This window comes from Falco punctatus (genome assembly GCF_963210335.1).
Source record: "Falco punctatus genome assembly, chromosome: 15".
In the NCBI taxonomy this organism is placed as follows: domain Eukaryota; kingdom Metazoa; phylum Chordata; class Aves; order Falconiformes; family Falconidae; genus Falco; species Falco punctatus.
The window spans coordinates 5,094,513-5,120,714 of NC_137595.1; positions in this window are offsets into that span (position 1 = coordinate 5,094,513).

Consider the following 26,202-nt stretch of genomic DNA (forward strand, 5'->3'; position numbering starts at 1 on the left):
CTGTTACCTAGTATTTTCCCTGGCATTATGTCAAAGGAAGGTTTTTAAGGCTTAATGTTAAGAAATTATGTTTATTATGATGCTAGGCCAGGCCCTGAGCTGTTCTTAATCCTTCACATGCCTGTCGACTCCCACAGAGCTATGCTAATTCATACCAGCTGAGCAGCTGTCCTATTCAAATAATGTTTTATCCCTTAATCTGATAAAGGAGTTCTTCACCTAAAGCCATGTGGAGTCAGGCATGTGTCTGTAAGAAAAGGAAAGTTCAATCCAAGACCAGGAACTGAGCCTTTTTTCTTCACCGTAGTATCATCAGACTTGTATACCAAGTTACAGAGCTGACCAATACTGAACTCCCTGTGACAATTTCACTTTGATAACATGAACAAAATCAGCACTTATGGCAGTATCATAACAACACAATCACCAGATACCTGACAGTTAATTTCAAGTATTTCACACATCAAGAATAAGATCAGGAACTCCAGGCCCCTGGAGCCCCAAGTCTGTGTCCAAAAGGAAGCCTCATGGTCACCCAGATCAGCTTGCCAGGTGAGAGATGCACATATACACGTACAAACCAGCATAACACACATAATTACTGATAATTTTGCAGCCTAGTTGAGACAATTGGCTTGCTCATATGGTGAAGACCCTATTCTAGATGTTTGTGATAAATAAGGTGCAAAAAGCTGAAAAAAGAAATAACTGGATTTACATTTCAAAGGTTTGAAGTATTTGCTGGAAGTCATGGGATTTTAAAACCTTTAATCCTTCCTTTCTAGGATAAATATGAAGAAATTCCTGTGGTGAGCCCTGTTGTGTTACAGGGCGAAGTCAGTGGAAGATTCTAATTGACTTCAGCTGTAGAATACATAAGGAATGATGAAGATACTCCAATGGTACAAAGAAAACTGATGAATTCTGTTGTACAGATTGCATACCAAAAGGGCTTTGTGAAAAACCACCTCACATCCCTCTATTTAAAAAAAAAAAAAAAAAAAAAGAGAGAGAGAGAGAGAAAAGCTCAGAAAACATTCCTTCTCTTGGTAGCAGCTGAGTACTTGGATCAGTAAGGAAATGGAGCAGAAGCCATCTTTTTTCTAATACATCAGATCTGCTTGACCTTGGATACATATTGCTTCATCTGTGTGAGTCCACAAAAACCAAACCTGCTTCTGAGGTGTGGTTGAGAATGAAGGGTTTTAAGAACTTTGATACTCCTACATGAAAGCCACTATATGTGACACTCAATACTCAGCATTTTATTTAATAGCTATTTATTTAATTAGCTATCGATCAGAAGGTACCAGGCTTCATGCAGCAGAAATACACCAGACTGTGCACAGCTATACACTGAGGGGAATAACCACACAAACATATACGCCTATTGTTTTTTCTCTTCTCTTGGCTCCCTGGTAGGGAGAATAGGTTTAGAAATTTAAATTTACATTATAAACTTTATCTTCCTGGGTGCAAACCCAAATGATTTTACTATAATTAAAAGAAGTAATGAAGATACCACTTATGCCTTGTCCTGTGACTGAACTTGCAGGATAGGACTTGAAATGTAGGTGCACAGTTCCATATACAGAAATATGCAATATTTATAGATAATATACAGACTATGTACAGAAATAATGGAAAGAAGTAGCCTACACCTTGAGAATCATGACAACTAGGACAGGGAAAACCCTGCCTTTTCATATGCCTTACATTGAATACACTGATTAAAGTTTTGCTGTAGCTTATGATATATGATAATGTTTATTTACTCAAATTATGCTGCCCTTTGACAGTCTTTCCTATTCCATTTAAAATATTTCAAATCAAATAAGTATTTTCTTACAAAATTGAAGTATTTTTTTCCTGACAACTTGGGTTTTTTTTCTCTCTCATAAACTTAAGGTGCTTCATATTAACAGCATCTATCTAGAAAAAAAACAACAGAACTTTTGACACATTCATTGTGATTGAAAGTAAAAATATCTTTTAAAAAAAAAGAATAAAATTCAGGGCTTTCACAAACAAATACCAGATCACAAATGTCTTTTATATGGCAATATTTTCTGCCTGTAGAAAAAAAGGAAATATCAGCTCCCAAATGACATGTCTTCACTTTTGATAACTGCAATTTAGACTTAAAGTAGCTGACCAGAGATTTTCTTTGTGTGTGCGTGTGTGTACATTGCTGCCATTGTTTTTAAGCACTGAAACCCACAGATGAGTTGAGCCAATATTGACCTTTAAATACCAGTTATACCACTTTGAGATAAATGAGTGTTACTACTTGAGAGCTGTGTGAGGCACACAGCAACCTGCAGAATGAGTGGCTGAGTTGGTAGCACAATCAGTAGTAGCTGTGATTAATGAATAAATACAGATGGGAGAAATGAGAAATGCTTGAGCTTTTTTTTCTTTTTTTTTTTTTTTTTTTTTTTTTTTTAAATAATGTCTCAGAGGGACAAAAACAGAGGGAACAAACAGTGACATTTTTAGCCTCCTTTCCATTATCAGGAATCACTGAGCAGTAGGCTCAGCTTGTCTAGTATTCAGTACAACAGCAAAGCCATAATGAAGGTGACGAAGAGGATTTTTACTGCTGTTATTTTCTCTATTGCATTCTATCATGAATATTTTAACTTTGGACATGGACCAGAATTGCTTGTTGCCTATGTCAGACTTCTTCTAACCCTGCCGGGACTGGGCCCCACTCATGTGGGAAGCGTGCAAAATAATTTGAGCTCCTGAAAGAACTGGGAATCAAAAGCAGTTGTCATTCAGGGCTTGTGGTGGTCTTTATGCCACAGACCTACAGGCTGTGTTCCTTTAGGACACATCTTGGGAAAATTCAAATTAAATAAAACAAAGACAATTTCAAATTTACTCACAGTGTATGAGGTCTTGGATTTTCAACATGACTCTCTTCTGTACTTCTATTGCCCACACACCCTTTTCACCCTGGTTTCATTACCCTCTTCACCTAAATTGTCTTTCTGGACAAATTGCTGACGTAATTCCTAAAAAGTAATGTACTTTAAATGTAAAAAAAGGTCTTTGTTTTATATTGTAAAAAGTAGAGCACTGTAATTGTTTCTACTACTAGAACCCAGCAACACTAAAAAATACAACACAGCACAACCACCAAACCAACAATATCTGAAGTTCCAATAGCAAGTGGTTTTCCAAGATTATTTTTGTTTCCCCAAAAAATAATGTTTGTAAATTAAGGCTATGATTATACAGTACACCATCAGTCAGTGACATATTTGAGGAAGAAATTTACCCTCTGGGTAATAGGGTGCCATTATTGTTCACTCAAGAAAGTCCTGCTGTTTTCTTTAAAATCTCTGGTACTGGTTACTGCCAAATGGAATACTAGTTGAAGCTGATTCTTCAGCTGATCTGGCACAGAAATTATTTCTTTTATATCTGTAGTGAAATGTGGTAAAGTACAAAGGTGATCACAGAAATGCAATTGGGAAATAAAATCTTCCGGAAATAAAACCTTCCAGAGAAAAAAAGTATTTGTGAGTAGAAAGTATTATATGTAAAGTACCCCTACTGCCATTCATGCTTTCTGTTTTAATATAGTTTAAGGTCAAATCATCTTTAATGTGATGCGATGTGTGGATAATGTGCAAATTCTCTAATGTAATGTTACAAGAATACACATAAATATTTCAAAACTAAGTGGAAAGACAAACACAATTCATCTTGTCTAAACACACATTCTCTTTTCCCTGCATCATCCTCAGTAGTTAAAGACCATGATCTATAGACATTTCCAAGAATATAAATCTTGTAGCAGTTGCTAATGATTCTCTGGCAACAACAGAAAAAAATAGAAATCTGGCTTTTTAAAAAAAAATCTACAAATGAAATGCAAATGCTGTTTTCTTAAGAACCAAGAAAGCTCTTCAGAGGTATGCCTGGAAGAAACAATTAATAGCCCAGTATGGAAGTAATAGTGGAAATATTATGTGGCATTAATTACTATTATGGAAATGGGTACTCATAAGTGGTCATGTAACTTAGTTCACATATCAAGAATATTTGAATAAATCCTTCCTCTACCACTTGAATCCTTCTCTTCAGGACCACATATAAGAGCAGGGCATATGCTGACATCTTTTATGAGAGGGCTTTGTCACAGTTTTCATCATCATTAAAAAGCAAATCTTTGCACACTTTTTTAAATTTCTATGGAAACCACTAAAAGTTACATACATATTTTCTAATAGTTACACTGGAGATAAAACAGAAGCTATGGATAAGTAATAGACTTCATACTGCAGGTATTGCCAAATGCTCTTGGCACACCATATGCAGTAGGATGGGAGAACAGTTACAGTCTCCTCTGGATATGAGTGTGTGTCAGTGATGGTTTTCAGATTTCTATTTTCCTTCAGTTTTCAGGTAGGTGAGGCTAGTGTGTGGAACTGAGTAGGTACAAGTACATTATGTTGTTATCACAGACTATTTGCACACATTTCCCAGGCAAACTCATTAGCTGTGAAAACAAAATAAATAGTATTTAGTAGACTTCCATCTACTTTAGATCTTGTATTTTCATATACTATTCTTTCAAAGATAGGAAAAAAAACCCAAACCACTACCAAAACCGTAAAGTAAAATTACATGCAAAAATTCAACAGGACCCTAATTTATAAAGAACATATACCAAAGAAGCCATGCCCCACACAAAGTATATATTCTACGTAATTCAGAAATAAGGCACACCCTACAGAATGGAGTATCTTCATTACACTAACCCATTACTCCTGCTTGAACAAAATGAGGAATATTCCATTCACATGAAAATGTTCCCTTTCTGCTTCAAAGTATTATCTTAAAGACATAATACTTCTATCTCACATGTAATAAAATCTATAATGCATAATACTATTTATATATATATATATATATACAAACAAGTATATGGTACTGTTATGGATTCAGGAGTTTTCATATCTCTTCCTATAAGTCTCAATTGAAACAGGAGGGAACTCTATAAGTATCTGCGAGTAACTAATGATAATGTGAGGTGGAGGAGGACAAGATAAACTCTTACACTCTCTTCCCAACTTTTCTTCTATTTTTGCAAGAACTAATAGGACTATCACCTTGTCTACTCATAAGAAAACAGGATCTATTAGCTGCAGCTGATTAGCACTCCAAATACATTTATTTCTTCTTCATTTTTTAAAACAGAGGTTCACTTTTTAACTATATGTGATAGAAGAGTGATGGGTTATCAAAACCCTCTGATTAAGATAAAGAAGAAGCTGCTGAATGGATGATAATAGGTAAGAGAGAAGTACTTACATCTGGGGGCTCAACTCAGATATCTAGGTAATTCAGCTATTTCAGTTGTAACTGACATGCATTACAGACATAAGACTGCAATTACTACTTCAGTGAATCTGTTATTTGTGTCTTTTATTAATACCAATATCTGAATGCTGATATTCATGTCATGTAACTCATCACCACTGACTGATTGGCAAACGTAAGTTCATATAAATAAATGTATATTCAAGCAATTTCTAGCAGAAGAGTAACTGTCATCGTGTCATAGGTATAGGAATGTGCTAGAGACTGAAGAAAGACTGCCAAACAAAAAGGTAGTGAATGTCTTTCCTGAGACAATCTTGTGAGATGGATGGTGGTGGGAAGAAAAAAAAAAAAAAAAAAAAAAACAAAAAAAAAAACCCAAACCCAAAAGACCTAAAATAAAGATTCTGGAGTTCATAAAAGAAATTACATAGTGAAGGTGTTTGCAGTAAGTAAGATTGACCTTGATGGACAAAAGATTTCAGTACACCCTATCATGTATGTTAATTTTATTGTTCAAAATATAATAAACTAAAGAAAGATTAGACAGAAATTAGACAGAATTGGACAAACAATTCACAACAAAAAATATTTGTGCTTTCCCCAAAATAATATTTGCTATAAATTAAATATCAGGTATTTGGCAGAAAACAGCTGCAGGGAAAGTTCTTCAGTCCCAAATTATACTGAAATGGAAGCAATCTGTTTTGTTACTTGCAATCCAAGCAAATCTCACAACTCCATGATCATTTTACTTCCACCAATAGTCTGAAAAGCTAACAATTAAAGCATAAGAGCCTCATATCGACAGGGAAAGGATCCATCTAGACCTAATTTGTTATCAGTATTTGAAAGTCTGGTAGATGTGTCTACTAGCAAAATGCAGGCATGAGCTGGAAAACTATTAAAGAGATACAATAGCTTTATATTTTAAAATGACTGTTCTTAATGAATCTAAGAGTTTATAATTGTGCTTATTTTAAGTTAAATCAATATATCAAGGTCTAAACTGCTGCAATGTATTCTGTAACCAGTATCTATCGGTTAGTTGAGCAGAACACCAGACACATCATCTTTCTGTTCTTTAATGGTTTCTTTTCCCTTCCTGTTGGCATTTCATTTTTTCAGCACTTTCTTCTAATGCACGTCTGTTTTTCTGGTTTTATGATGTTCATCATAGCTACAAATAAATAAACAAAGCACAATACTCACTGATTGCTATTTTATATGCTAAAATTCTAAGATACGGTATTTCAGAGACAGAAAAAAAATTTCTAATCTCAGGGATAGTACTTGTTCTATTTCTGGAGTAACCACCAATAGCAAAAATCACATTATAATAACAAAAGCCACATTTTCTCCATTTTCCATCACATTTTGTGATCATATCCAATGGAGTCAAAAATAAGCCATATGAAACCATGTAAGATATACTTAAAAAGAGATCAACATTGCAAACCTCGGAGCTCAAGGACAGTTTAAAGTGGATGAGTTCTTGTGAGGACCTAAACTGGCTGTGTAAGTTAACCGCAGTCCTTCCCTCCCCTCCCTTTTCCAAAGGGCAGTCATTCTTGGATATGCTGCTGGAAAGCTTAGGAGAGCTTAAGAAACTCTTTAACAACCAAACCTATGAGTGATATAGGGTTGTAAACATGGAAATTCTACCTCTAGAGGAAGCGATAGCTAGTAGGTCAAAAATATCATTTGAAGATTACGATGCCTTCGTATGTTTATAATGAGAAAAAGCCCTGAAAGCACACTCTGATTTCAGGGTTGCAGTTGAGCAAACCTCTAAACTATGCAGGTGCAAAAGAAAGACATTTTAGGAAAAAAAACTATAATTTAAATATTTTTTATTATCAAAGGTGTTGTATGTTGAGACCTTGATTTTGTTTCAGGGCCTTGTCTCTAGAGTTTCTGACTTTTAAAAGAAAAACTCTGATCATAGCATCTCAGAAGTTCACTTGGATTCGGATCAAAATGACAGAAACTTAGCAAGTCTGAGAGTGAATATAAACTCTCAAAAAAAGTTAATAGCCTCTTTGCAGAAGTATTAAAAATGGAATTTCTTGGCCTCTTATAGTGTTGTTTTGATATGTCACACGCTGTTACTTCAGTCATGTTCTGTTATGTTAATATGTTGAGATGAATCACAGTAATGCCACAGCAGCCAAGAAATGTCAAACAGCAATACCTTGACACTAAGTGAGAAACAGCCCTTATGTATGTTTAGGTCTTTGACTCACCATACTTCGTTACACAAAAAGATATAATCCAAGTTCATGCACTTTCTGGAAGTAGGAAATTAAGTATTTTTCCCTTCAGATGGATTTTGCTTTATGTAAAAGAACTGTAGAAGTCAAAATACTGTAAGGTTTCATACTCTCAGACTATCACCGTCCCATTTTAAAGACAGATATATTAATTTATTCACCCTGTTGTCATGAAAAAGCTAGCCTTTGAAGTCTGTAAGAGGGAATGACAGAAAGTCACAAGCATGTTTTGTTTCTGTAATGTAACACTGAGGCTTTGTTACCTACAATGAGGTAATAAAACAAGAAGTGTGTGGATTTCTCTCTTCTGTTTTTCCTGATGGATTACCAGCAACAGCTAAACCAGCAAAGAAATTATTTAAAAATAATTTTTATTATTTGAAAATAATTACAGATACAAAAGTATCTGTAATTTTAATGCCATGTCAGGTCACTGATTGAGCTTTAACTTCTTTTCAATTATCTGCAAAAAAACTCCACCAAATGCAAACAAAAAGGTGTGGGTTATTTAAAAAAAAAAGTAGACTGCTAAAGCAGACAGACTTGTAATTAAATTCAGTGACTATTGTTATCTTTCAATACCTAGGAACTCTGTTAAACACAACGGTTCCCGATATTGCAAAAATCCTATGTGCTGACTGACACCACTTTTAATTTAAATACTGTCTAACAGAAAGTCTTCATTTGGTCAGTTTATCAGATGATTTACATCTATAGTGAAGCCACCTTTTCATTTTCCTTTAGAGGATGCATACATTAATCTGTATTTTTATTGCTTTTTCTGGTAGACCTGAAGCACAATTTCCCTGTACCCAATTTAAGTATGCAGCCATGTAGATGTTATCCTTCTCTTGTAGCATGTCTTCCAGGAAACAGACCAGTAAGGAATCCACAGCAACGACTGTGCGATAGCAACTTCATGGACTTTAAATTATTCCACAGCAAGCGTTAACCTCCTCCTACATTTACATTTGGAAAGTTAGTCCTCTTGAACTCAGTCCAAGCATTATACAGACTCAGAGAGCTAGATTTAATAAGAACAACTTGGTCAGAGTAGCTTAAATTTATACAAGTACAAAGGGAAGTCATTAGAGATGCAGTTCACATAAAAGCCATGCATTTATGCATTTTGATTCTGCCCCTTTTTCTACTTTGGCAGAAGAACATGAGGAGAAGAAAAAGAGGAGATCAAAAGCTGTGGAAGTTTAGCAAGAAGCCAAGTTAGTTCATAAGACCGTAGAACAAAGTAATGTTATTTCCTAAGTTGATGTGGCCTTAAGTGTCTTAAATATGCCTTGAGCTTGCTGGAGGCAAACAACTACTGCAGACCATCCTATTTCTCATCTACTTTTTGTTCATTCATTAGAAGTTTTCCATGTCGTGTCTTGCCTACCTCACTCTTCCTCCTGCTTGGAAAACACTTTAGTTATTTTGAGAGTAGGTCTGCAAAACGTGCTCTCACTGACTCACTCACCTCATACATGTGTATGCACACATACACATGGATGTGCAGCCTTTGTCTATAAAAATGGGTTTATGTTTAGTCTTTCCTTAAAACCACTGTTGTGATAACCTTTGCCTGTAGGTTTGTTATGCTTAACAGAATTACCAGCTGTCACTAAATTCAACTGTTGTTCATAAATCCAACTGAATTTTTTGGACAGCTGTTCATCTGGGCATAAACACATTCATTCTAATAACTACATTAGCTCTACAAGTTTATTTGTTTGATTGTGTTTTTTTAACTTTCACTCAGTATAATTACTTCCGACACTCTCCCATCAAATATGTTTTTGTGTGTTGAGAGTTTTCTTACTCTCATTTGTTTTAAGTTAATAAATTACATTATTTTTCATGGCAGATGCTGTAACATGATGGACAGTCTGTCATAAACAGATGGACTTGGTATAAATCCATCCTCAAAAAGACATCCCATCAAGAACGAAGTGCTGGTCTCCTGGGAGTATCAGTCAATACTCAGCATGCTTTCCTCGATGTTTAGTCATCACAGTTCCTGGGTGAATTTCGAACAAGTGACTGTGTATCAATAATAGAGGCAAAAAGTAGCAGTATTTTACCCCAAATACAGCACCCTCCTTATTTTCATACATAAGCTATCCACATTATGGGATATTGATATGGTAACAGATACAGCATAGACACAGAGGAAGGGCAATATGGGAAGGAGAGAGCAGGTGGGGACTGGGTTTGGATTACAACTGCTACAGTCAGACAACTATTCAGTAAATGGTCTGAAGCCAGTGAGACTTGTCTCTGTCTCACATACCTATAATTCTAAAGCCAGCAAGAAACGGTAATCTGTATTCAGCACAGAAGACATTCTTCTTAGTGCTGAGGGGAATGGGCCAAATTTCAATTCTATTGACTCACAAGTGTTTGAGCGATCTTCTGAAGTAGATTGCCTTACACTTCTTCCTGAGGGCCACTGTCTTTCATTGTTCACCAGACCAGGAATGACTACCTGGTATCATCATTGGCAGACAGCATAATTAACTACTGGCCACAGTACAGATAAAAAACTTGTTATTTGTTTTGAGTGAAAATTCACCAGTTTTTTATTCCGCTCATGTATTTGTTCATTTCTTTGGATTTATGGGTGCCCTGAGCATCTATGAATCTGATCCTGATGTGCTTTAACACAAGCAACTGAAATAAATTCCTGTGTATTGAAGGGTGGTTAACTTCTCAGTGACAGTTTATCCACTTCTATAAAACACAGTATAAGTTCATAAAGTAGTAAAAGTATCATTATTATTGATTACATCTGTCAGACTGCAGCAGAACAATTAGGAATTCCTCGTTGGGTACATCTTGAACTTAAACTAGAGCAAACAAAAGCATGAGGGGAAAAAGATCCAGAAGACAAATGAGAATTCTATAGTATGAAGGTTGGCTCACATTTCTGTGTACTTGCTTCTGTTACATTACAGAAGCATGCAAAGGTTAAAGAAAAATGAAAGTGGTGGAGTAGAAAGTGGAAGAGGGCAATGAAATGGATAAAAGGAAGGGAGAAGTGAATAATGGGGAAGGATAGAAGACTGGAAGTAGAAAGTGCTATGAAGTGAAGGTGGCAGAACAAAACCAAGAGGAAACCAGGATTATTCATCACTTATATTGCCTTCGGGTGATAGGGGCCAAGTAGTGCAGACAGCGTCCTGCAAATGTGTTTGCAGGTCCTCATATACAGCCTACCTAACAAGAAGTGGCATATGAAGATTTACAAAATCACCAACAATTCTGAAATTCTAACAGAACTGATCCACTAAATGAGTTCTCCTACTTCCCTGAAGATGCTGATAACCTGCGTAGAAAACACTAATGTGTGTGTTAACACTAGCACTCTATTCCTTAAGATAGTTTTATTAAAACCAGTAATTTTCCTAGATCACGCAAACTAACCACAGTTGACCAAAAAGGCCCAGTTGTTTAATACATATTTGTGATTTGATCCAGATAAGAACACTAGCCATGCTAGGGGTAAAGCTTATCTTGCAGCTATAGTCATTTTTGCATAATTGACCTCCTTGGCCCTTATAAACAACCAATGGTAGTTGAAAGACTACTGTAACCTAAAATAATATGAAAGACTACATTTTTTTAAATCTCAGCATCGGGGAAAACAGCACTGCTTAAGATTTATACGTGAAAATTCAGACATGCGATCCATCAACCTGCCTCTGGATGTCACTGTTCTTTGAGAGCTGAAAACACTTTAGGAGATAAAAAGGAATAAAAAAAGAATGAAAAAACCCACCCATTTCTACAGACTTAAGATGCTGAACATTCAAATTTCTTAGATTAAAAAGTATTTTTTGCATTCTTCCTTTTAGCTTTACTTCCAGAAAGGTTCTATTTAGTAGGTAGATTGCTGAAAATTGCAATTGCTCTGCAAATTGCTTGCATAAAGGCAACCAAACAAGTGTACTGTAAAAACATTCCTCAGGTATTTCAAAGACATTATCTGAAAGAGATGGCACAGAAAAGAGCAAGTGGATTTTCCATTATTCCAATGCATTTACTATGTTCTGATGGACTGTTGTGATAAGGAAAGGAGGCACAAATCAATTTCGATTTTACATTCCATTTAATTGCATATACGTTGTAGAATTTTGAGGTTTTCTGTACAATCCATAAGCTGCCATCAGCACAATAAAGCTGCTTGTATCAGTTGTACAACCATAGACAATTTTTCTAGGAAAGTTGTATCTTGGCATCTGGGAATCAGAATAGAATTTTTGGTTGAAGGGCTAGAGGTTGAATCAAGATCCACTAGACATTATAATTAAAGCCTTTTTTCTAATCTGCCAGAACGAAATGGCTTAAAACGGGCAGAAATTTTTCCTATAAACTTTCTCAATACAGAAATGAAGTAAATATACTGCATCAAAACAGAATGAATTAAAACAGAATGAATTTTACAGTATTTCAGGATTGCCTGCCACTGTAGTTATGCTTTGTTTTACTCTCTAGGAAGCAAAACAATACAGAATCTCCTGTTTTACCAGTGAGGAACTGGCAGCCATTTGCACAGTTCCAGAACAGAGTATGACTCATACATGAGAGAGATACATTATTCATAGGATGTTCCAGGGCTGTTTCCATTCTCTTGTGTAAGAGATGAAAAGCTTCGTCAGCAAGGGGGGCTGCTCAGTAAACCTAGTTCTGTGTAAAGTGGCATTTTAGGAGAGATGTGGGCCCTTAGATGTGGAGCCTAACAACGCCTGGAGACTCAGCAATCCAACAGCGTGCAACGCTGAGCTCCATGGAGTAGCAGGTTGCTTAAAGGATCGTCATCTTTTGCTGGAAGGTAGTCATAGAGCACTCCTTATCATCCGTATGTTTGAGGTACAAGTATCCTGGGAGTCTTGATGGTATTTTATGGTGTTTGTGGAGTCAAGAAAATTCATCACTGGTACTGCAGCTCACTGAAAATTTAAAATGAAATTTCAGAGGCAGGCAGAGGAGAGGATCATGCTGTCTGTTTCTAGTCACTTTTTTTGGTCTCTCAACAGGATAAAATGTGAAACAGAATGACTGTGTTCCAAAAATATGAGAATGAGTTATTCATACATAGTAAATGCTTTAGTGAATCCAAAAAGCCACAGAAGAATGTTCTGGAAAGCCTGCTTTCTTCACTTGGGGAACAAGAGAGTTGGGGATAGAAAATATTGCCAATAAGGTACTTGCCATAACTTCTAGAGGTATCTTTAGCTTCTGTAGACCCCTGTCTCTCTTGTAATGCCACCACCTACCCACCATGCTTTCCAGGACTGTGGCAGAAGTGAAGTAGCAGTAAATATTTTGGTGTTGTCAGCCCATAGTCTCATAATTCCTTGTGGAAACTGGCATTTCAAGTTCCAGCTACTGAGAATGTAATTTTCTAACAATTATCAGGTCACAAATCTTCAGTAGAAGAGCCTTTCTGAAAGTTCCGCCATGGCAGTACTCTAATATGTCCCTGGGTGACTGATTTTGTCAAGTCTAATCATCTTGGATAAGACAGCTGAGATTTCAATTTGCTTATATCTGGACTACAGTTTGCTCAGGCGTGAGCTTTTGACACTAGGGAAGACTGCATATAAGAGCATTGTGTTGACTGCAGAGGCTAGCGGACTAAATCACCTTTTTCATGACAATTTTCAACTTTGCCAGGGAGACTCCCTAATCAGTGATCCATATAATTACTTTTCCATGTAGATTGAACTTGAGAATTGTTTACTAATGCTCTAAATATATGGCTATCAGTGTTTAAACATCCACAATCATAAATACTGCCAGGTGCAAAATTTTCAAATGGGTTTTGTTTGGACATAGTGGCATAAAATATGCAGGAATATAAAGACACAAGAAATCAGAAGACTCCTTTGCAGTGGAGAAGAAATATTGGTGGGAGTGCTAGGTGCCCAATTTCTACTGGGAATTTAAAGCTGATGACACACACACAAACGAGCGCTCTGGTGACTGGAGATTGGTTGTTCTTCCTTCAGTGTTTTCCAATTAAAGGAAAATTTTGTCATAAGCATAACCTATATAAAACAAAATACTAGTCCAGGAGGAAAAGGTATAGGTATAATAACATCAACAACAAAAAACATAAAACTTCCAAGTCAGGTTGTTGGGGGTTTTTCCCCTCGCACAACAGGTAATTTTAAAATGTCACAGGCTGCCTTTGCTGAGTCCCGGAGATGGAATGGTCAATTTGAGAGGCTGAAAAGGCATGCCTACAGCACTCTATTCTTTCATTTTAGGTCAGTGCTTCTAAAAAACAAAACACGTTTTTATGTAGATATGAAATAACAGAAAAATGTTAAAAGCTTTATGACAGATGTGTCTTTTTTTATGTATGTTTATTTCTTCCTTAGCATCTCAGTAAGAGAAACTACATGAAACAATGGTAGGCTTTTCACTACTTCTAACACAGCCAATGATTATATCCCTCCATTTTTATTGCCCAAAAAACTCATTCACCCCTGCGGCCACTATTCATTTTTATCTGTACCTAAATTCCCCAATTCACAGGTATTGAAACAAAGCATACAGAAAGTCTGTACTCCTCTTGAGGGATAAAAAGACACTAGCTGTGGTTACAAAAACAGTAGAGAAATTAGTGTATCACTGTACTCAAGCAAATAAACTATACATCCCAAGGCTTCATGTTCTCTACAAGAGCTCAGAGATATCAGTGTCACATGCTGAAAACACCCAGAGCAACCTGCCTACAGGCACCTCCAATGTTCCATAACCAATGATCCTGACTGTACCCAAATCTGCAGAGTCCAAACCTAACAATTAAAATATGACCATTCTTCAGCATGAATTCTGTTCTTTACACACATGAACTAATCCGTATAGGAATCCCATGCAACCATTATCTCTTTGACAATATGAAACTTTGGTGACACAGGTTGAAGCTTCAGAAGCTTCAGCAGAACCATTATTTAAGCTTATTGGCTTGGTCTCTAGCTTTTATGTTTGCAAAGTAATAAAACATTGTCATCAAGTGCAGTTCTAATATTCCTTGCAATTATGGCATCAAGCTCTAATTACACTGTTATTGTTATTCTTTATGATGAGAATATTTATTATTTTTTTTAGTTCAAGGGAATAGGAAACCACACAGAAAAGCATGGTTGTGAATTTTAATTGCTCAGCCTTAATCACAAAAAAAAAAAAAAAAAATAGTGAAAAAGAAAGGGAATTAGCCAAATACAGTGTAGCAGAAAAAAATTACTCATATCTATGCAGTTTGCCATAACGACATCTGGGACTGTCAAAACTGGTAGTTGAGACTCTACAGGATAAAACTTCAAAAAATATGTACATTCTGTACTTGAGCTACTTTTAACAAAATTCCTGCACTACCTAATTTTCCAAAATACCAAACTCTTTGCAGTAGGTGGGTAAGGCAAAATAACTCCTCCCCAAACCAGGTTAGATCTTCAGCTGACAAAAGTCCCCACTCCACTGACTTCAATGGATAATACAAAGCACGTACAGAGGCAGTCCCAACTATTAACCATGAGGTTTACCAGACGATATTGGCCTAAATTTGAGTTTCAAGATGGGAAGTAACTGAGAGACTGTGGTATTCCTAGAAGAAAACACATTTTTACAAGAAATGGTTCCCTTTGCCAGAATTTAAATTCATTCTATAATGTTGCTTAAAATTATTTTCATTTTTCTATTTTAAATGTGGTGACCTGCTTTCTGTCAACACCAAACCTTGAATTTAATTGTAGCTACAGAAATGTAATTCTGCACCCGCTATTCCAAAGCAGCATGTCATTTTATACTTTTTCCCTGTTACATACTGAACTATACCAAAACTAATTTTAGGACTGTGCACATTTTTTTAAACACCATTTAAAAACCTTAACAGCTGAAAATATTAATTCCATTTTTCACATCTTCTAAGAATGCTAAAGAAGATTTAATTCAAAGTCCATTTCCTGCAAACTGTACCATTTATTTTTCTCACAAGAATGTTTTTTTAGGAGCAATCTCCTACTTTGAGAATTTCCAGAGAATTCTCTGTAAATTCACTGCAGATTACAAACTTCAAGGAAAAAAAAAAAAAAAAAAGAAAGAAAGAAAAAAGAAACCCACAAACCAAAAAATAAACCCAAAACGCCACAGTAAAAAAATGAAGAGGAAATTAAGCCAGAAAGGTATAAAGTCAAGCATTACAGAAATGACTATAGTTCCTATGAGCAATAAGTTCTCCAGATGGTTTAGTACCAAAGGCAATACACTACTATTTAGATAGATTTTATGTTTCTTCAAGAAAAGAAACCCTGTGTTTCCTCCCTGTTTCTGCATTGCCTGTTTCCCAAGAGTATTGCTCCACAAGTAGTGCTCTCAACTTAGGAGACATGCATAATCGGTCCTCCCTCTCTCACGCTTGCTTGCATTCTACTTCCATACAGCACATTACCTTCATAACTTCCAATCATTTACTGACTCATCAAACATGTTGTCAAGCCTCATAAGTCTCACTAGAAGTAAACTATTTCCTTAGTACTCATTCAACCTTTATTGCATGAACTGCTTTTTTTCTTTTCTTTAATGACCTGAATTTGGAGACAAAGGTATTCTTGCTATTGTAGTATACTTTATTTTTCTAATACATTTCATAGGTAAGAAGTGATTCACTGCTGGAACTTTTATACATAAAATTGCTAAGAATCTGCAAACAAGTGTTAGCATTATAACCACAACATCCAGGGTAAAAATGCCTTAAGGAATTTTTTTTAGTTGTTTTACAAAAGGCCTGGATATTTTTTTTCCTAAGTTTAGACCGTAAAAAAACCAAACAAATGACATACATTCAAGTATTCTTTACAACCAAAGTCAAAAAATGTGTGTTGGGTTTTTTTTAGTAGTTTGACCCCTTTCAAGGATTAGGAAAAACTGATTTTTTTTAATGAAATTTATTTTTATCATCTTATAGTATGTTAATAGAGGAAGTATTGATTACTAACTTGTCTTGTCAAACATAATATACAGGAAAAAGAAATAAAGGTAAAAGGGACAGCCTGGGAGTCCAAAGATGAGACAACAGTACTTGCTGGTGAAGCCTGAGTTATGAATTTTTATCTGGGCTTCTGCTATCTAGAGTTTATCACGTGTATCTTCAATACTTTAGTCTTCCTTACTGTATTTTCCATACATATATTCATTACAACTATTTCACTGTGAAAAAGTCACTGATGCTGAAATCTTCTGTCTCTAGCAGACAGTGCAATCAATTACATACAATCTTTCCTAATGCTTAAAGTTTACTCATGAGACAAGCCACTGTCTGGATGTAAGCTGATACACAACTCTAAAATGAAATCTATCTTCAGCTGCTTATATGACTGATGAATTGAAATCCAGGTCTGCTAAAGAAAGTTTGCTGGGCAAAACAATCAAGTGATTTTTTTTTTTATTCTTTCCTAGATAACTTTCCTGATACACTGTTTCTAACCCAACTTGGTCTTTTATTTTTAGTTTTGACTCTTAGGACTAGTAAATAATAACAACAACAACCACCATCATCATCATCATCATCATCTAGATTTGGATCTACTTTAATCTTTTATTTCATATTCTCCACTTCTTTTGCTTCTTCATGTGCAAATTTAACAGTAAACCAAATGCTTAACGCTTCAAAGATGTTAGTCACATAATTATATTTCAGAGAATGACAGAAATCACACAAAGATCAGAAGAAAACCTCAAAAGAACTCATCTGAAGAAACACAGTTTCCAAACTTGGGGGTATTTTATGTTACAAGATAGTACATTAATAATATGTCATGGATGAAGGGCAGGTGAAGAACTTAGAATGAACTGTTAGAACAATTTCTACATTATATTAGGCAACCTAGGCCAACTTCAGCTGTGCTTGTACAGCCACAAGAGGTCAAGTATTTTAGTTTTTACAAATAATGAAACACATCCTGAACATTGCTCTTTCTTCCTCTACATGGGAAATTCATCAATGAATGGGTGACGCATTTCTTATGGCTAAGTGGGATATTGCAAAAATACAAAGTTATATCAAATATTTCACCTGCTCTTTTCTCATAGCCGATATACTTAACCTCCAAGCAAAGGCTTTTGCATCTAAAGACATAACTGCATGAACTACAAGTGATTAGGAAAAATGGAATCTTCCCTGTGCTGTATCTTTCAAAGAATCCAGCAAAGATCTGAAAACATTTTACTACGTGATTACTGAAGAAGAGACCACAAAGAAGCACCTTCCAGATATAGAAATTGCTTTCACTACAGCATGGGGGTGGGCTTCCTTTCCAGGGTGATGACGCTTCTGCTGAAAAGGACAAGGCTTTGAAGAACGGGGCTTAATTCTGCAATCCTTGTATAGTCTCGGTGCTCTTCAGGGGCCAGTCCTGATCCTGTAGGTAAAGCAAGAGCGTGGAAGGCACACCTTGCTGCCTCTCCAAGCTCTGCCATGCAACCATCACCTGACAACTCTTTTTTTTTTTTTTTTTGTGCTGCAGCCCTCCCACCTGGAGAAGGGGAATAAGGCTAACTAATTTACTATATAAAATGCCACATTACCAAACGATTACATAAAAATCTCAAAAGCAAATAAAACTAATCCCATAGCTAACTTCTGCATTACTGCTTTTAGCCTGGTGATTAAAGCTGCAGGGTTAGAATGGGAATTGTTCTAGCTCACTTCTCTAGAGACAACAGTGAGCTCAAGCCATGCTATTACTAATTTCCAGGCATTTATACTGCTCCTCTTCAAAAAAATGCATGTAATACGTGCCTGGGCTTCAATGGACCACAGTCAAATTTCAAGCTCTATGAATCTCAGCACGATTTCTACCTACTTTAATTCAAAATGATTTTATTAGGTCAGTGGAATTCCAGTCATTTACATCAACTATAAAATGCTGAGAGACAAAGCTGGGAAGTAGCTGCAAGAACTTTCAGTAAGTGCACAGACACAGCAAGCCGCACATTACATGGCCACACTGCACTTTGTCAAGAAAGAGGTTAAGTTCAGTCACTTTAACATACCTACCAGGTCTCTACTAAGCAACTGTAGCAAAATAAGGTGAAGATTACTTTAGAAATTGTTGGATAAAAAAGTAAATTGAAAGACTCCCTTTCCATTAGCTCTGTTCTAACACAGCACGTGGAAGATGAACACAACATGAAATGCTAGATATAAAATGTGGGGCATATGTAAAATAGTTCTTCAATCAAAATAAGCACGCTATGCTGTTTTGCTGAAAGTACTCCAGCAGTCATGGTGGGTTTTCCTGTTATCTGATGCCATAGCAACAATAATCCATTTTAAAAATTGTAGTAAAAAGGTAATATATTATCATGACAGCTGTGTTAAATGGCTGCCTCTCCTGTGTTATGCTCTTGACTTTACACAACAATGTTAAGATGTTTTTTAACCAAGTTTTGAAGATGAAAATAACATGGTGTCAAAATATTTTTTCTAACCAATCAGCACTATTCAAAAACATCACTGAGCTTTGTGTTTCCATGACAACTAGTCTCAAATATTACAAAACTGCACCAAATTTACTTACAAAGAAGGGATCTTACAAGAAAAAAATTTTACATGTAACCTAGTATACCACACAAACTTACGTATGTAATGCATGCTCACAACAAAAACTGTATTGGTGATGTTTAAGTTTTCTAGAGCTACATTTCTAGTAGGAACTTTTCGTATTTGTTAGGGATATAATAGATGTTGTTTCTTTGCTGTTTTAATAAAATGTAGACTTAGGTGTGAATCGTTGATTACAAAGTAGGTGCAAAACCTATAAACACAAGAATTTGAAACCGTTACTTATTTTCATTAAACAGAGCAGGGGCAATTTTGGCCTGGCTGGATAGCTATAAAATGAAAAGAAAAAAATTATAATTCTATATTTTCCCTGTGTTCTTCCCCTTTGTATGTACGCCACCATTAACAGCTGAGAAACTCAGCTTCATTGCTTCTAAAGATAGCCCATCTTGTGATTCCAATGATTTCTGGTTAAGGAAAATAATCCCTTTAATATACTGGCAGAGATGCCTTATCAAAGGCAGTCTGCTATGGGATTAGTGATTTATTATCAACTCTAAAATCACTCTGATTAGTGACATAGTGTGATTAGTGGAATAAACATCAGAGTATTATAAACCAAAACCTAAATTTCATTTACAGTGGATTTGTAAATAACCAAAAATGACAATTTACAATCCATTTACAATGGATTGCTAGGTACTTTAGGAGGGGATTTTATTAACAGTTGGATGGGAAAAGAGAATAAAATTGGATTTCCAGTACTATTCCACCTACCCTGTTAGTAACAAACTCTTAAAACACACAGTAAAATAATAATGGTAGTGCTTAAATTAGGTATCCTTTGACAATTAACTTGAACTTCTAATAAAGTAGTACTGTCATTTCTCAGTAACACCTGCTATATGCATGTTCAGGGACTGAGAGATCTACAAAAGAAATCAGAAAAAGGGGGGTTATAACCTGTATGAAGTGAAGTAGAAAGGCAAGGATTTAGAATAATGATTAACTTTTATATGGTTATAGAATATTCTTCTAACTCATCTTTCCATAGCTGTAACTTTCTTTTGATTAAAAAAAAAAAAAAAAGAAAAGAATTTTGATGTCACTAACAAATGGGTTCAAAGTCAGTCAGAATCTCCATTTTAATTGGTTGACATAACCCAAGCTGGTACTTTATTACAATACAGACATCAAATCAAAAATAAAAGAGATGTCAAAGAGTTGCTACATACTTGATTCTTTATTAATAGACTTTATTACATCTGTCATTCTTGTGACCTCCGCTATAAACGTTAAAGAGTAGTATTTTTCATGACTAAAATAGAATGAGAAAACTCTGAATTTGTGAGCTTTATCCAGAGGTTCATTTCATGACTGGTATTGCTTTGAGTATAGTAATCAATCTTTTGGAAAGTGCCTTTAGAAAGTGATGGTTGCATTCTACTCTGGCTAGAATACTCTGTGAAAGATTGCTGAAAACGGTACCCACTTTGTAAAGCAACAGTGCAGAAAAGTCGTTCCAAATGATTTCTATGCAAATCATTAAATGAAAAAAGATTCTCAAATCCTCACGTTTTCAAGTGATTTGTCTGCCTAGTTGGCAAGTTCCAGTGAAAGACAATTCTATGGCAAAGAACAGGATTCCATGAAACACACTGTGATCAATCTAAATGAAGTATGAAACATAAAATATTTCTCTGCATTGATTTCACTACATCTTGCAATAATCATGCCAGCCTTCTTGATTGACTCTTACAATTACAGCACACATTTTTCAGAGCGACATGGCTGTACCGTCAAATGAGTTCTGGCACAGAGTATTTGTTACTAAGTACCCTTTAGAAAGTGACATTAAATCCTCATATAAAAAAAAAAAAAAAAAAGAAAGACCAAATAAAGACATATTCAAATTCTGTCTGGGTGATAGAAAATAGCAACAAACAAACAAACCCCCACATAGAGTGAGGAATTCTGAGGAAATTACACTTTTAAAAGGATAAAAAGAAGAATCTGCTATTGTACCCTGACTTGACGTAACTTGACTACGGACTCAGCCTCTGTCAGATGCACACAAGGCCCTGGTACACACTCTTGGCAATATTCTTAGAACATTACTAAGAAATAACATTAATTTCTTTCTACTTAAGGCTTATTGTCCACAAACAGTCCATTATTCACCAAGTAACTAACTAGCAAAACAGCCACTGTGGGTTAACTAATTATAATTGTATGTGCTCCATGGATAGAAGAAACAGGTAAAGAAACCTAAGCACGTTTTTTTTCACATGAGGGCAGCATCAGAGAATGGTGATCTTAGTTTCAATAGTCCCAAAACTGAAAGAATCATAGTGAAAACAATTTGAAAGCTTTGCCTTTTTTCCTAACTGCTTTAAGTGGTTTGGATGCCAAAACCGAATAATCATGGTTTTTCTTTTAGATGCAAAAACCACCTCATTCACCCCTACACACAAAAAGTAAGTCAAGTGTCAACAGCAATCTTTCAGTAAGAGTTCCTGAGTCACTCCCACTATAGGAGGTAGTTTCCATTTTGGATTTGAAAAGATAGCCAGTAACTTCTGAAAAAAAAAAAAAAAAAAATTGAGAAAGCAAAATTGCTTGGGATTTGAAAAACAAACCAAACAAAAATCCCTGATACGGCAGTGAGCTTTTAAACTTTAAAGTTTATCTCAATTAAAGAAAAAAAACAACTGTTAGACCATGCGAAGTAAATATTCAGCCACTAGAAATTATACAAAATTAACAAACATTTCTGCTGGTCAACTCAACCTTCCCAGTGCCTTACTTGTGGATGTGTTGATCCCATTAAATCACACAGAGGATTGCAAAGTAAGTCCACGAGCACTGGGTCAGACTTCCAGGTTCCCCTGTTCTGGCCTCAGCAGCAGCAAGCTGTGGATGCATATCCTTGTTTGACACTATGGCTGCAGAACAAGTTGAGCATACAATGGTATTTCTCTAAAACAGGTCTTCCAGCCTCCAGGGAATGGCAGGGCAAGGAGTTTTTGAGCCAGAAGATATTATTTAGCTCTAAATAGATTTTCTTTTTTAATGTGTTTGTGTACACCATTTTTAACCCATGTAAATTTTCATCATGTTTTTGTGGCAGAGTTCCCCTGTTTTAGCATACTCTTTTCTTTCTCCTAGTACTGGCACAGCTTAATTTCAGTTGATGGGCCCTACATCTTGTCTGAAGAGAGACAATGTCATTCCCAAAAGGTCTTGCCTATGCAATGCATGACTTAGAGGCTTCGATTGCATGTCTCAGCTATCCTTTCTCCTGGCTGAAGCATCTTTGTGCTCATCATTAGTCCTTGTATGGAAGCTTTTCCATACACTTCAACACCAATTTCAGCTTTCACTGCAACTTTCCTTATACTATGCTCTTCTTTTTTTTTTTTTTTTTTTTAAATAGCAAGAAACAGGTACGTGAAGTATAAAAATTCAAGTACACCACAGATTTACAAAATAATTTAATAATGTTCTCTGCTTTGTTTTTTTTTTTTTTTTTTTTTTAATTATTCCTTTTCTGATAAAACCTAAGATGTGAGATTCCTGTGGAGCATTTTTTGAGCACTGAGCTGAAGTTTTCCCAACATGCTTCAATCAGTTAATTCATTTTACTGGGTTAATGATTTCAACAACAAAAATGTCATCCTCCTGAACCTCCTATGGCAACATGGCACCTATTCTCTGCCTGCACTGCCAAGAACAAATGTGTTGTTGGGTTTATTAATGTTACCTGAAGCAATCTGCTAGCCTCGCTGCCTCCCGCAAGCGGGCATGCCAAATTCACGAGTAATAATTGTTTTAACGTCTTTGTCTTGTTTGGATCTTCATTGCAGTAACTGCCTCCCCCCAAAATCTGAGAAATGAATTTAACTCACTTACTAGTCGATCACTAGCTGAATACAATAAAAAAAAAAGGGGGGGGGGGGGGGGGTGGCGGGTGGCGGATAAAACGAAGATAAATTCTTACTGTTCTTTCTCAGTCTTTTCAATAAGATATTTTCTACCTTCACAAATACATCATCAACAACAAACTTTATTATACCTATTTTATATGCAGGCCATTTAACTTGCTTCTACATTCCTCAAATGACTGAGCCACACCTGCACCCTTGCCAAACCACCAAGACAAATTAAAGACGGAGGGAGACATTTTCTGGGAGACAGTTTAATATCTTCTCATCTTTGCCCTGTGCAAGACTTTTATCACCTTCTCACAATTACTCTTGGGAATAAGACAGGAGCAGAAGGAAGGGTTGGGCTTTTTTGTGTCTATAAACATCACTACAAATTTTTTCATCAGTTTGGCCAGACAGTCTGGTCTGTACTCACTGGTACGTAGGATTACATTTCAAATATGATAATTAATTGCCAGAATTACAACCACACTGACATAAAAGGTAAAGCCAGATGCTCCCTTAAAAATTATATACAGGATCATGTCCACTTCTGTCTGCTGTCCAGATTTTTGCAAAGGGTTTGGGAGGACTACCCACACCAGTGACTGTCTGATGCTACTCCCTCAGAGGTACCTCATGAAACTTTTGGAGCACAGATGGAATTCCACAGAGACACGGAAGCACACGTGGAATAGGCTGAAATGAGCATGATGCAGAAACAAATGTTTGGCAGTTCCAGAAAATGATTGCATAGCTTTTTGTGCAAATTAAGCACTCCTGATGGTTGATTAAAGCTGTATTTGTAGAGAATTCATAAAGACACTGTAAAGAATCCATAAAGAATTAATAAAACCCACTTGCTGGACTTTGGTCTAGGGTAATCACTGAGTCTCTGGAGAGACAACTGAAGTACAAGCATAAAATCTTCTGGAATATCATGTAATAAGCATCTTCAACATTTTAAAACTCAAAATATTCTTAATCTCATGTGTAGAACCAGACCCACACTGAAGTTACTCTTCTGCCTTTCTCAGGCCTTTAAATATGGCCAGGCAATTGAGAGAAAACAGTTTCAATTAGAGCAGTTTTTATAGGCAAGTTATAAATCTCTGAAACCAGGGGTTTATAATAGCAACACTGACATAACTGTAATACAGCTTCACTATGATAAATCAGTCGCTTGTCCTTTAAGTCACATGTTCTATAAATCAGGAATTTGGAATGTAAATCTCAGCACTTGTTCATAAATCAGCAATACTGATCAACACTAGGAATAATATTTTGGCAGTAAATTGCATTTGGCAAAGAATATTCCCCTGTGTTAGTTCACTTAAAAATTGTTTAAAGCCATCTTTCGTGGATTCTCCATGTGAGTCTCTTCACCGTGCCTGGCATAGCTGGTGTTAGTGCAGTCCCAAGAACGCAGCCACCTCCCCACAGCATGAGACAGCTCTGACTCAGAACAACTCTTAGTTAGTCTGGGGGATGGTTTGTAAAGCTGTTTCTGTTACTAATATTAGTGTCACAATAGCAGTTAATACCCAAATATACATCTGAAAGTTGATTAACACCCCGAGTTCCTGCACACTCTGCATGTCTCCTTCAAAATCCAGTGCTCTTGCCAAAAAGCTGAAGCCCGTGCAATCATATCCCCACCACACTTAACATCTGAGCAGGAACAGGAGGTACAGACAGTCTCAGTAATACCTCTGCTGGTCCCAAAAAGTAATTTCCACCTGAAAGGTAGACAGGTACAACAACAGGCATGGGATGTATAAGGAAATGCATGTAACAGGGTAAAACCATGAGGCTGAAAGACAGAAATATGTTGTTAATGGTTTTGGCTCATTACTATCCAGCTCAATGCTACCACTCTTGCATCTCCATGTCTTCATTAACAGCTAAAACTTTCAAGTACATATCAAAAGTTTTGCCTTACAAGGAAGAAAACAGCATGAATACAAGTAGTATTTCCGTTTATTTGCTGGTTTGCCAGTGCAAATTTGCTAATGGTTTTCTTTACAAAGAGGAAAAAAAACAGTGAAATTGAATTTCCAACTTGTAAAACCTTTTCTGCTACAGTGAGAATAGCACTTTCTAGATAACACTTCTTCCTAGCATGTATTTAATGTGACGTATATTTCTAAGTGAAAGCTGTTTATCACTTCAGTGCAATCAGTAAACACGCACATGCACGTATTCATTTAGAGCATCTTGATAATGTCCTGTGTTTACTGAACTCAGAAAAGGTCATTGAGGTTCAAGCTTAACTTTTCTTCCCTCCAGCCTTTAAGACACATGGAAAACAAGGGGGAAACTAATTTTTATCTACTACTGAATGTTGAAGAACTTATTGCTGAAGAATACCATCCTGCATCAATAAATAACAATACAGAATGAAATAAGATTCTTTCCTTAGTAGAATTATTTATTGCCTTTAATATAAGCCAGTGCAATCACTGAGAATTAGACTAACTTTTCTTGCCCTCCTAAACTACACCTAATTCTACAGGTTCTATGGATGTGAGATGGCGATTTCTCCAGTGGAAATATATACCTTTCAAAAGGCATACCTGATACCACCATAGAAAATGATGCACCAGAAGAATATAGTTTCTATTTTTAACACTTGTTTCTTCAGTTCATAGGAACAGCACACATGCACTGATTTGATAATGGACCTATGTTACAAATGCAACTCATCTTCTCTCCATCTGCTTGCAATTCTGGTGGCTAAAATGAGGAAAAAAATTAATGCTATTAAAAACATACCTCCAGATCTCTCAGGAACCTTGTACATGCCAAGTGGGATTCCAGGAATGACAAAATGTTTGCCCTTGAAGAGCATGCTCCAAACATGCCTGCCACTGCCTCTCCCAGGGCACTGCAGTTGTAACTAAATGAGCAAATAAAGGGCAGGGGGATTCCATGGAGACATTTATCTTAATAACATGGTCTTGTGCAGTCAACAAACAACTAGGAAGGCCTGATATATTCCTTTTACTCTCCTATCTTCTTCAAAGGTCTCCTGTACAAGCATATATTGGGCATAATATTTCATAGCAGTTATCAGAAATGAGGAATTTAGACAGTA